The 13,555-nt window shown below is 28.4% G+C and overlaps 2 long non-coding RNA genes across 2 annotated transcripts; both read right to left on the reverse strand.

Moving 5' to 3' along the window:
• Positions 1–2,694: 2,694 nt before the first annotated feature.
• On the reverse strand, positions 2,695–6,077 carry LOC127724181 (uncharacterized). Its single transcript, XR_007992381.1, has 4 exons — positions 5,039–6,077; positions 3,477–3,546; positions 3,169–3,219; positions 2,695–2,812 (listed from the first exon to the last, which is right to left on the reverse strand). It is a non-coding gene; the product is annotated as an uncharacterized LOC127724181 (long non-coding RNA).
• A 3,415-nt stretch (positions 6,078–9,492) lies between these two features.
• On the reverse strand, positions 9,493–10,551 carry LOC127724178 (uncharacterized). Its single transcript, XR_007992380.1, has 3 exons — positions 10,479–10,551; positions 10,055–10,118; positions 9,493–9,791 (listed from the first exon to the last, which is right to left on the reverse strand). It is a non-coding gene; the product is annotated as an uncharacterized LOC127724178 (long non-coding RNA).
• Between the last annotated feature and the right edge of the window lie 3,004 nt (positions 10,552–13,555).

Raw genomic sequence — 13,555 nt, forward strand, 5'->3', positions numbered from 1 at the left:
TAAGGTATCTTTGGTTAAATATTACAATTATACAAAATAACTGACAGCGCTGAGGATTCTTTTTAGTTTCTTGATACCAGTTCCCAGACTAGCTATTTAAATAGAATTTAGAAAATCAATTCTGTTCTGAGATACATGTCTTAAATTTTAATATCCTTAGGTCTTAAAGGAATATTTTTTTTGCTCAATATTAAACTTGGTGCTTTCCAATACTTTTGAATACCAAACTTAAAATAAATTTATATAATTCCATAAAATATATGAATCCTCAGTTTGTCACATACAAAGAGGCAATTACAAATATAACAAGGAATACAATGGTAAATACTAAGATAAAAAAATGCATAAAAATACATGAATCAAATTCATTTAAGTGGTGTACTCAATTTTATTTACTGGGTTATTTAAATAAACTAATATCGTGATCTGTGCAAAAAATATTAGATCACCAAGGAAAGAGTTATCTGCATTTCATTAAACATTTATAACCCCAAGCTCTTATATTGTATATAAAATTTCTTTATAATTCCTCCCAATTTCTAACCAAAGTCAATTCTTTATATCAAAGTAGGATAGTTATTCAACAATACATGTATGATATAAATATTTTTTTTTATTATTTTCTAGGAACCAGAACTTTTTGCCCAGGAAGTAATAAGTAATTATTTCATATAGAATAAAAAGAGGAGATATGATTGCCAACGAGACAACTCTCCACCAGAGACCAAATGACATCGAATTTAACAACTATCAGTCACCTACAGCCTTCAACCATGAGCAAAACCAATACCATTAGTCCATATCCTTTAGGATATGTGCCATAGTAAGCAATTACCCCGGTATATCATCTGTTTGCTCATCCATCTACAACTTCCAATCACAATTAAAGGATTGAATTGTTTTTGTCTAAACTTTCAAATAATCTTCAGTATCTGTTGGCATTGTGTATATTTTTTTCACATCCAAAGGTTCCCCAATCGAAGAATGGACTTTTCCATTTATAAAATTTTATTACTCATATTGAAGGATAGGTTGGTTCAGCTGATAAGAACATAGATTTAGTTATAGCAAGATTCTGCATTTATAAATCTTGTAATTTGGTCAATCTTCAATGACCACTTCAATATTTATGTTCATTCATTTTTCTATTTTATCCACTAAGAAGAGTTAAAAGCATAATAAATGTCTGATCTCATTATATAAATTTATATTTTGAATTGCATGTATAATCAAAATATATAAACTCAATCATACTAAGGCTTGGTATAACAAGATTTGACAGTAAAAACAAATAAAATCACATAAAAACCACTAAAATCACATAAAACAAGATAAAACACAAATCTTGTTATAGCAAAGCCTTATAAAATTTACATTAAAGCTACAGTGGTAATATATATCAGTGTGAACCCCAAATTTATTTTGAATTTAAGTCATTAAAATTTTGTCATAATGAGATACTAAAAACATGATTAAAAACAAATATATTTGAACCAACCTATCCTTCACATGATAAAATGGTGGTATGAGAATTAAGCTTCTTTCCCTTTTTTTCAAATACTTAGGAGGTCCATTCATTACAATTGAGAACCCTAAAATTTCATTATAATAAAATAAAATACACACAGCCATTAGATACAGAAGATAATCTGAAAGTTTAAATGAAAACCTTCCAATAGTTTATAAGCTGTGGATGAGAGATGATGATGGACAAACAGACAGACAAATCTTTTTTAATAACCTTTTTATGCTCAACATGAGTGCAGATGGGCATGGGATTTGGTCCTGCCCTGAGTCATATCAAAGAATTGTAAATTGGTATTTGATGCTCCCCTGCTAAGCATTTAGCAATTAGGAGTAGGAGCAAAGACTGGTCAGCTGGAATCAGAATAATGTGTTCAGGTAGGGTTAGATGTCTTGTGCAGACTTTTACATTATGAACTAGCACATTAAAAAAATCTTGCATTTTTAATTATCCATCCATCCTTCAAAATCAAAATTTCTTTTACAGGATCCTGGTTATACATGTGGAGGTAATTGTTTAGAAGCTGAGTACAAGCCTCAAAATCAAACATTAAAATATAAATAATCATAAATGAGAAAAAATTTAGAAATCAATCACACAAAAATGAGAAAATATCATGACAAACTGCAAAAACTATGTAATTATTTTCACTTGAGTGGTCTCAGATGCTGAATAATGCATTTACAATATATAAACAAAACCAATAAATAAAACCGACAGCCATTAATTTGTATGAATGTAAAGAATGCCGAGTCAAAACAAACCATCTAACTAAACATTTTTATTTCTAGTTCATATTGCACCAAAAACTCAGTACTTAAATTGTTTAATAGGGGATTTGTTTTATTCCCTTTTAGTGTTTGGCCATCAAAGTCCTACTTAATAGGTTTATAACCAGAAAAAATAATTTCACAAAGGACTTATAATTCTTAACCAGTGTATATAACTTAAAAAATATATGTAAACTGAAGCAAGTCTTATGGGTATCTTGTGAAACCATACATCATACCTTTGGGACCTCTCAAATAACAATAATTTCACAGTTTTTTTTTTATATTTCTTCAATCACAAAACAATAATTGAATGCAAGAAAAAATAATGAAATAAATATTTATAATTTGAATAATAAAGCATTAAAAATTAATTGCATTTATAATTCATTCTACTTATAAGACAAATATCTGCTGATTTTTTTACAAAAGATAGCAACAGTTCATCTAATGGTTTGCAGGATTGTAGTCTGAGGATTTTACCATACAAGGAAGGCAGCTACAGCAACTCTTTCGACTGAAAAAGAAAAAAAGTTAAATTTCAATTGTTGATTCTTAATCTTAAAATAATCTAACGGGAATAAAGAAACAGACATCAGTGTATGTTAAACAATTTGTTTATTACTTATATAGATTACTCAAAAATATATAGTATCAAAAATATCCGATTTTATTGTTATCTCCCCTTCATATATCTTCTTCAGATCTAGTATCTGCTTTAAAGGGTACATTATTTTAAAATGAAAAGATTGAATACTGATTTTTTTTAATTGTAAATTAAAAAAAAATATATATATTGAAATCTATTTAGTGACATTCATCACACTATAACATAAACACATTAAAGTTGTATGTTGATGAATAAGTTCTCACCTTATAACAGCTTTATCCCAGCAAGTAACCCAATGGAAACCTGATGATAACCTGGAATATAAAAGTAGTCAGTTATACTAAACTTTCCTAAAAAATATTATTACACATGTACTAAATTTAAAATTGCAATAGGATAACAAAAAATCATGGAAAAAATATTTGGTATTCTGAATTATAAACTCAGTTTTATATTTACCAAAAAAAATCAACCGGTATCTCATTAGTGTAAAATTATTTTTTTGGTACTAAAGAACCTTATGAAATTGATTTCAAATATTATATTACTAAAAAGATGCTTGATTACCTACCAACATGTTAACAATATCAGACATCCAAGTCTTACTCCCAACACCATGAAAACATCATCATTATAACAACCTAAAAATAAAAAAAATAAAAAAATAATTACTTGTTTTACAGATCAATCGGTCTCTAAGAAGACTAAAAAAATAATGCTATGTTTCATTTATTAAAACCTGTTATACATTATCATCTTCACTATATAAACTTTAAACTGCTAGAGATAGAAACTGACCTTGTGCAAGTGGACGTATATGTATAAGACAATGATTTTGCAATATTCAATTACAAAATCGGATGGTTTTGTTCTCTTTTGATGGTTCTTAAAATCATTTTCATAACAGTGTAGACAACCCCAATACTTATGTTGGTAATAATACTAACTCAATTACTGTAAATTCAGAAACTATTGCAATGTTTTCATTATTGTGAAAAATGCAACATGGTTGTATTGGCAATAATTTAATCTAGCATTTTGAAATTTTTTATGTGAATTAAACAGGATTTTTCTCAATATCGCATAAATTAAAATCGCATTTTAGTCTAAAATTACAAAATCGCAATTAATGAATGGTTATTATTTATTTTGAATTTATTGAACCATAAAATTAATTTTTGGCTCTTCACATTGAATAATCCGAGAAGCGGATTATGTAAAATGTGAAGAGTCAAAAATTAATTTTATGGTTCAATAAATTCAAAATAAATTATAGCCATTCATTATAAATAAATTTCTATCAAAAATAAGGCTCAAAGAACTTTTTATGTTATTTATATTAACCATAACAACGTACACGGATGTTGGCGTATGAATATACGTCGTCAGAGTGGGCGTGTCGCCATAAAAATTGACAACATTGAAATAAAAGATACTTTTAACCAATCAGAAGAAAGTAAATACACCAAATTTATTTATTAATAATTGCACGCAATAATTTCTGAATTTACAGTACCTTTAACTTGTTTGCCATTGGCTACCGATAACAGTGATTTTACGCTCACTCAGTCTGTCAGAGGCCTTCCAATAAGGATTTAAATAGAATAAAAGAGCAAAGTACATGTAGGCACAAGAGAAGAAAAAAAGAAAATAATTATTCAACATTTAGATCAACACACAAGGTTTAGTCCTCTGCTAGTAATTCGTACTATTTGATGTAGGCATTTAGAACCTTTGGGGACCCCAGTTTAAATGTCTATAACACATTCAATGTGACAAGTGGGCGTTACAAACTTTCACCTTATCTGACCCAGTCAATAGATAACATAAGAGCGCCAAGAAATCGTCTTGTCCACGCTTTTATGAAAATGATTCTATATCAATTCAATTTTCAAACAGTTACAGACTTTGCATAAAAATTTGTTCGACCCAAATAAGTTTACAAATTCATTGATAATAAATTGCATACAGTTGGTTTCTATCCAACACAGCTCATTCGATACCAGACAGAAAACAAATGTCAGACTAGATACTCTAAAAATCAAACACTGACAAAAAAGAACCCTTAAAAAATAATGTTAAATGCCTATATATATATTATTACCATAAAATTTGTGGAATATATAAACTTACCACATATTTTTCATGGTAAAGCCTCAGACTTGGTAAAGATTAAATTGACCATCTCCCTTAGAGCTGCTCTCCCGGCTGACAAGGTGGCTCTCCTCATCATCTTAACATCTTTTTTTTTTAAATATAGTTTTATACATTAAATATATCAGATGCATTTCCAATAAATCCCCTTTCTTGAAAATTTCAGCAAATCAATTGTTAATGACCCAAGATTTCTCCGACCCTGCATACTTATTATCTAGAGCTCTGCTTACATTTTGTTTTTTTTTATTACAGAGCTCTAAATAATAGTCAATATTAGCTAGTATACATCTGATATTTTAAAAAAAATGTACAAACATGAATATCCAAGTAGATGAAAATCCTAACATTGAGGGAATTTTAAGTATGTGGAGTTATAAACAGGGGCATAATAAATTGCCTCCCTTTGACCCAAATTTCACCCTGTTCAGACTCCACATCCTTGTTATATTAAACAAAATAAATAAAATAGCACAATTAAAATTAAAAAATAGATTGATAACAAAAATCTAACACATTTCAATAAAATATTTCGTACTGATCGACTTATGGTGGCTGAGTGGTCCTATAAGTAGTTCAACTACTGTATCACTAGCCTGTCAACACTGAGAACCCTCACATGAAATGTGTAACTTCATTCTTAATTTGACTAGGGTTTGCCCGTTTCCCTGATGAAGGTGATGTTTTCACCAGGCACTCTGGCTGTCTCCACAAATAAAAATTTACAGCTAATATTATAGTTAATCATGTTAAAGTGGTGTTTAACACCAAAAATCAACCAATCCAATTTCAACAAGATGTTCTTCAACTATGCCTTTTGTAAAATTATTCTTTAAAAAATATCACCTTGGTTACAAACCAAAATCAGCTAAAAATGACAAAAAAAGTGCAAAAAATATATTTCGGACTTCTTAACTTCATAAATTCCTCTGCATTAGAGCACCCTTGTCACATATCTTAAAGATATTAAAATTAACATGAAAGAAAAGGTTGTAAGGGTATATATTTTCTGCAGACCATTATTCATCTTTTTAGTTTATACTAGAGAGGCATTTGCTATGGTAAGGTATTTTGAAACGTTGCTAAAAAAAACAAAATAATTAAAATTTTTGCTAAGAAATTTAATGGGAATATTCACATCGGCAGATTTAATTGCATTAACTACATGTATAAAGTAACTTGTAAAATTTGAAAGTATCTCAAATCCTAAAATAACAAAAAGATGGCAAAAATATATACATTACAATTTGCAAAAAAAAATACATTTCAATAATTGAACATTTTTTTTTATTTTTTTCTTTCTTTTTCTTTTACATTATCCATTCTTAAACTGCTGGAAGTGTTTTGACTAGACATGAGTATAAACAGAAAATAGAAAGAATTTTTGTAATGTCAAATACAAGTTAACTTACAACTTCCAATCTTGTTGAAAATGGAGAATCTTTACATATCTTTTTTTTTTTTTTTGTAAAAAAATTTTAAGCATTTTCTCAAGCATACACAAAAATAGTCTGAATTACATTCTTTACTGTTGCAGTTATATCACACAACCATTTTATGCAGCCACAGTTATCTGAAAAAGAAATATACATTACTCATGAACATTGAAATAATATTTAATGCAAAACAATTATAATTAACTGAGCATTACAATTATAATGTATAGAACATTTCTTTTTCTTTGTTATAAAGAGATTTGTTGACATAAATTTTAAAGTACCAGTATTTCTTAGCAATAAAAGGATGAAAAACAAGTCATTGGCTGATGTCTTGACAAATATCTTTTTAACATTGTTTTATAGCTATATATAGTATATCAGGCTATTAACATACTTGATTGAATTTTTTAACATTTAGTCATGTTGAACCTTTAAGCTAACTATACAATATAGGTTTTGCTCATTGTTGAAGGCATAGGGTGAAATTTAGTTGCATCCACATCATTTGGTCTCTGGTTGATAGCTGTCTCATTGGCATACATACCACACTTACATATTTTCATATATGGGGACAACTATTGATAACAAAAAACTGAAATCCCAAGATTTCGCATTATACATTATACTTTTTGACTTCCCTTATATATCTTTATATCTCCATCTAAATTGTTTATTCAACTATAAGTAAAGAATACATTAATATGTAAGATTTACATCTGTGCCTAACAAAAATCTTGGGCTTTAAAATGCTCTTGGATGAAAAGTTCATAAATCTATGTATTAATTCTTACCATAAAAGTCAGCTCCAATGCCCACTCCCAGCTTCAATCCTTACAGACAAGCTGTGATGCTAACCTGAAATATAAAATGATAATTCATTAATAAAACCCTGTAACTCGGAAACGTAAAATCTAAAATTTATAAAAATCGAAAGGGAGCTCATGTCAATAGATATAAACAATTCACCACAATTTCTTGCAAGTTGGTGAAAGCATTCTTGAGTTATTGTCCGAAAACTGGAAAAAAAACCCTTTTTTTAATGAATAAAACCCCACAACTCGGAAAAGTAAAATCTAAAATTTATATCAAAAGAAAGGGAGCTCATGTCAATAGATATAAACAATTCATCAAAGTTTTGTGCAAATTGGTTAAAGCGTTTTTGAGTTAATGTCGGACATGTTGACGACGGACGTACAGACGGACAACGGTATACCATAATAAGTCCCGTAAACGGGTGTATAAAAACTGTTTAAAAGGTTCTTTGTTGGTATTATGTGTGTTTATTGAATAGATTGAATGATTGGTTGTTGGTTGCTTAAGGTCCAATGGCAAATCATTAAATAGAAATAGTCTTAAAATGTGTTATATATATGTCAAGAACATATGGATGAGACAGCAATCCAACAAGCCAACACATTTTTATGTAAACAATTCAGATCCTAAACTTTACTCTATCTTTATCTATTTGGTTCTGATATAATAATAAGAGTAGATTCCTGTAAAAAATCTTTTAAGCGTTCAAATCTTGTTTTTCCATAAAATATTTATATTACATTTGAGTTTTCCAAAACAGGACTAACATACTGGTACATACCTTTGTATAAGCTGTATAAGACCACCAAGTCTTATTCCCACACCATGAAAACATGTCTCAGAAAGAAGCTGAAATGAAATTATAATCAACACATTATACATTTTGTAAATCAATTTATGTGTTACCGATAACCTAAAATTTACTAAATATTGTTCTGATTTCTTATTGCAGGTAGACAATTGTATAAAATCTTTTTTTTTTAATCAATATAAAAGATAGAAAAGTAAAAAAACGTCAGATTTAAATTTAACTGCACAAAAAATATCTGAATATTTTACAAAATTATCTCCCATTGAATGCAAAATCGTGTTTTAAATTGTACTGGTCTTTTCTTGGTTTAATGACTATTTTCAGGATTCATTATTGATATTTTAATAGAAAATCTTGTACATGTATCTTGTATCTTTAAATACTAAACTGGTAAATTAATTCATCAATGGTGTTTTAAATGCAATATTTCAGAAGGGTCTGTTATCTTAAAAGATCTGGCTAAAATAAACTTGCCTTTCCCTATTTTCATGGTAAAGAGTCAGACTTGGTTGAAGATTTAATTGACCATCTTCCTAAGAGCTGCTATCCTGGCTGACAAGGTGGTTTTTCTCAATATCTTATTGTCATTCTATGTTGTGTCCATTTGTTTTTAGAAAATAAAGTAACATACATAAAAAATATCAGATGCACTTTCAATTAATATACTTTTTGAAAAATTTCACATAATTATTTTAAGTGACACATAATTTTTCCACCCTAAATTTCTATTATCTAGAAAACATCTGATATGTAAAAAAGTGCATAAATGTGAGTATCCAAGTAAATAAAAATCTAACATTGAGGAAAATTTCAAGTATTTGAAGTCAAACACAGTATAATAAATTACCTCCCTTTGACCTAAATTTCACCCTGTTAGAACTCCACATCTTTGTTATATATAACAAAAAACATAAACAGTATAAATCAAACTAAAAAAATAATTAAATTACAAAAATTCAACACATTTCAATAACATATTTAGTGCGGATGGAGTAATAGTGGCTGAATGGTCAAAGTAGTTCAACTACTGTATCACTAGCCTGTCACCACTCTGAACCCTCACATTGTAGGTGTGTTTAATGTCAATCTTAATTGACTAGAGTTGTCAGTTTCTCTGTTGAAGGGGATGTTTTCACCAGGCTGTCTCCACAAATAAAAACTGGCAGCCAAGATATAGCATATCATGCTGAAAGTGGTGTTAAATACCAAAAATCAATCAATCTACTTTCATCAAGATATTCTTCAACTATGCTTCTTGTAAAATATTCTTAAAATAAAATACCCTTTGTTATAAACTCAGCTAAAATGACACAAAGGTGAAAAAATATATTACAATTTGCAAAAATAAAAAACATTTCAATAATTGAACATTTTTGTCTTTTTCTTTTTTTTCCTTTTCTTTTTTTTTTTAGATTCTCCACTCTTAAACTACTGGAAGCGTTTTGTCTAGACATGAGTATGAACAGAAAATAGAAAGTAGTTTTTGAAATTTCAAAGACATATTAACCTACAACTTCCAATCTTGTTGAAAATGGAGAACCTGTACACATTTTTTTTTTTTTTTTGTAAAAATTATAAACATTTTCTCAAACATACACAAAAATAGTCTGAATTACATTCTTTACTGTTACAGTAAAATCACATAGCCCTTTTATGCAGCCACAGTTACCTGAAAAAGAAATATACAGAATTAAACGTAATTGTCAAAATCTGAAAATTGAAACAATATCAAATGCAAAATAATAAATAACTGGTCATTATAATCATGATTCATAAAACCTTTCTCTTACTTTGTTTAAAAGTCAAGTGATTTGCTGATATATTTTTTGAACTACCAGTCTTTATTAGCAGAAAAGGATGAAAAACAAGTCAATGGTAGGTGTCTAACATATTTCTTTTTTTACATATTGTTTTTTTTGTATTGGTTCTTACCATAAAAGTCAGCTCCAATGCCCACTCCCAGCTTCAATCTTTACAGACAAGCTGTAATGCTAACCTGAAAAATAAAATGATTAGTCATTCAAGATTGTTTAAAAGGATCATTTTTTATATACTGTATGTATATTCCATATTTTGAATGATTGATTCATTTGATTGTTGGTTGCTAAATGTCCAGTGGCAAATTAAATAAAAGTCTATAAATATGTAATAGAAGTTGACAACAGCAAACCAGCATCCCAACAAACTTTTACATAATCAAATCAGATAATTAAATTTACTCCTTTAAAGGCAATTAAAGAAAGCAAAGACTTCTTACCAAACTCCTACAAACCTTCACGCTTAGAGCACATGCTATTTCCAAATACATTTTATAATACTTTTTTTTTCAAAACAGGACTTACATACTGGTACATACCTTCGTATTAGCTGTATTAGACCACCAAGTCTTATTCCCACACCATGAAAACATATCACAGAAGAACCTAAAAAGAATTAAAAAAGACACATTATATATTTTACAAATCCATTTCTCTATAAATATGAAGTCAAAATGTACACAATAGTATCAACACAAGTTTGTAAGATAAACTGTTGACAGAGATGTCTCGCCTAGCAGCGGAAAATGAAAAACATCTGATGATTTAGCAACATTGCTAATTAATTCGATAATTTGTTAGTAATGCAAATAAATACAAAATGTCATTGATCTATAGCAAGGAGTAACTATTAACCTGACTAAACAGAAAACTTGACATAATAAAAATAAAACAAGTCAAAGGTTTTTGTTTGGAATTTAACTGCACAAAAGTGATGTGCAAATTTAACAGTTATATCCCATTGAATGAACAAATCTTGCTGTTAATTGTACTTGTCTCCCCTTGAAGATTTAAATAATTTGATCGAAAAGCTGGCGTGTTGTTTTAATATGCACTTCTTGTCGAATATTTTTAGAAAATGTATACAAGTATTTGGCTTCAATAAACTTGCCTTCGTAATTTCTTGGTAAAGCCTCAGACTTGGTTGAAGATTTATTTGACCATCTTCCTTGGAGCTGCTATCCTGGCTGCTTTCAAAGGTTTTCCATCATAGTTTTTTATGCTAATCAGTCCACTGAATCCATTTTATCTAAGTAATGAAATGTCCTTTCCATTGTACATTATAAAAAGTACAATAGTCACCAGAATGTTCCAAGGCATCTCACATTATTTTTCCAATCATGGAAACGGAAGAAATTCTCAATTTAAAATACAAATAATTTATTAAATTCATTTAAAAAGTACTGTAAAAATACCAGACATGCTTTTAAACAGGTAACTTGTATTTTGATAATTTACGAAATGTATTCTGTACCCCACAATTTCTTCCACTCATTAAAAGTATATTTTAGAACTATGTTTACATTTTTTTTTATTTACAGAGCTCTAGATAATAGCTTTTATATAAGTTACCAGACATCTGATATGAAAATACTTATACAAATGTAAGAAAAAAAGTACAGTGTAGTAATAGTATAATAAACACATATAAATCAAAATTTTTTAAATTTCTTGAAGCATAGTTTAATAAAAAAAATATCTCATTTTCAAGGTTTACTACTCATGTACATAGTAGTCATGTATAGTCCCAAAATTTGTAAAAGCCTCTATAGATTTGCAAACTCTCTGTGAATTCCAAAAGATATGGGTGAAAAACTATTTATTTTACCTTTGATGAAAAATTACTTAGTTCCCAAGTCAGGAAAAAAATTATCAAACAATTCCATAGTACCAAGTGGACAACTTAAATATTTGTACAATCATTGTGTGAAGTTAAACAGATTGAGATTGAAAACTGCAGGAGTTGATTATACAAAATCAGTACCATCTTTGAAAATTTTGGAAAACAATCATCAAGATCAGAATTAAGGGAAAAATGGGGGGAAATTCCTTACACAATTTCATATAAGCCGGTACACAACTTCAAAATGTACACAATTATTCTGTGAAGTTTCAGTGGTACAAGAAAACGAAGCTGAAATTAAAAAATACAAATATGATGCAAAATGATATTACATGTATCAAGTATGAAATCTTTAGATTTAATAAAAAAATTTAGAAAGAAAACATTGAGAACTCAAAGAAATGATATAAATACTGATCCTTTATAATAAAAATTAATTTCAATACCTTATAATTTAAATTAATTTCAATACTTTATAATTTAAATTAATTTCAAAACTTTATAATTTAAATTAATTTCAAAACTCAAATGGCACGTAATACTTCAATAAAATAGATTTTTACTTTTCACTTTAGCTTTATACTTGAAAGAAAAATAGTAGCAAAATTTACAATTGAAAAAGTAAAATTTTTTGTTCCCAGATTATTTTTGATAGCATTTTTGATTGGTTATATCAAAATTTGTTTTATGTAAGATTACTTCCAATGACTTTTGTCAGAAAAAAGGAAAATCACTGATATCTTGACAATAATGGACTGAGGCAAGGTTACTGCACTCTCCGGAATCATTGGTTCCTTAAATGGATAAGAACCAGAAGCAGCCAATATACAGACTTACAGGAATCAGCTCTTTTTTGCTACCGGGAAATGAAAACAGATTACCAGTTAAATCTAAAATAGTCTGGTTATCTTTAACTTTATTAGTTATTAAATCCCCAAAGTCTGAAACAGGGTCTAATATAAATCTAAAACTGCTTGGTTAACAGAACTGATTGTATGCTATAGCTCAGGCAAAAATAATCACGTATATAATGCCTTCCCATGTTAAAACTACAATAAAGTATAGCTTGCAACAATTATTTCTTAATTATTATGGACTAATGGAAAACTCCTTTGAACTAATGAGGCTAAAGTTGGATCCCTGTTAAAGAGTCAAGCTCTTAGATAACTCTTTGTCTGGCCATGAGTTTCAAAAAGGATCCAATGAAGAATAGCTGCAGTCAGTTATTGATAATTGGGTTTTACTTATTTTATTTTTTTAAAGTATTTTATGATGGCAAGTGCTTTACCTATATTGTAATTACCAAATTTGAAAAAGATAGAATGGTTTGATACCAAGGAGCAAATTAATTTATGTTGTAATTCAAACGGTATGATAGGGTTAAGATCAGTCTAATACCTTTTTCAATAAAAGATCTAAATTGTATAAAATGAGCTATATTTCAACAAACTTTGAAATTTTTGTGTTGTACAATCTACTCCTTTTCATGTACACATGATAAATAGAATAAAATAGACCAGTTTTCAGCTCCTTTTTTTGTGATCTTGAAATGATCCTGCTCACTGTCAATACTTTTGATTGCAAAAAAGAAAAATTGTTTCAAGAAGCTTGACAAAATTATCCTTTAATATATTGATCACAGAATGGCTTGGGAAGTTAAAATGATTAATTTTCTATTAAACAGGAAATTTTTACAAAGAAATGCTTAAACTCAAGACAATTTAATTTTACAAATTACGATGAGCAATTGTTAAATGGGACTAACAAGTAAAA

The sequence above is a fragment of the Mytilus californianus genome, unplaced genomic scaffold, assembly GCF_021869535.1.
Source record: "Mytilus californianus isolate M0D057914Y unplaced genomic scaffold, xbMytCali1.0.p SCAF_1, whole genome shotgun sequence".
Classification (NCBI taxonomy): Eukaryota; Metazoa; Mollusca; class Bivalvia; order Mytilida; family Mytilidae; genus Mytilus; species Mytilus californianus.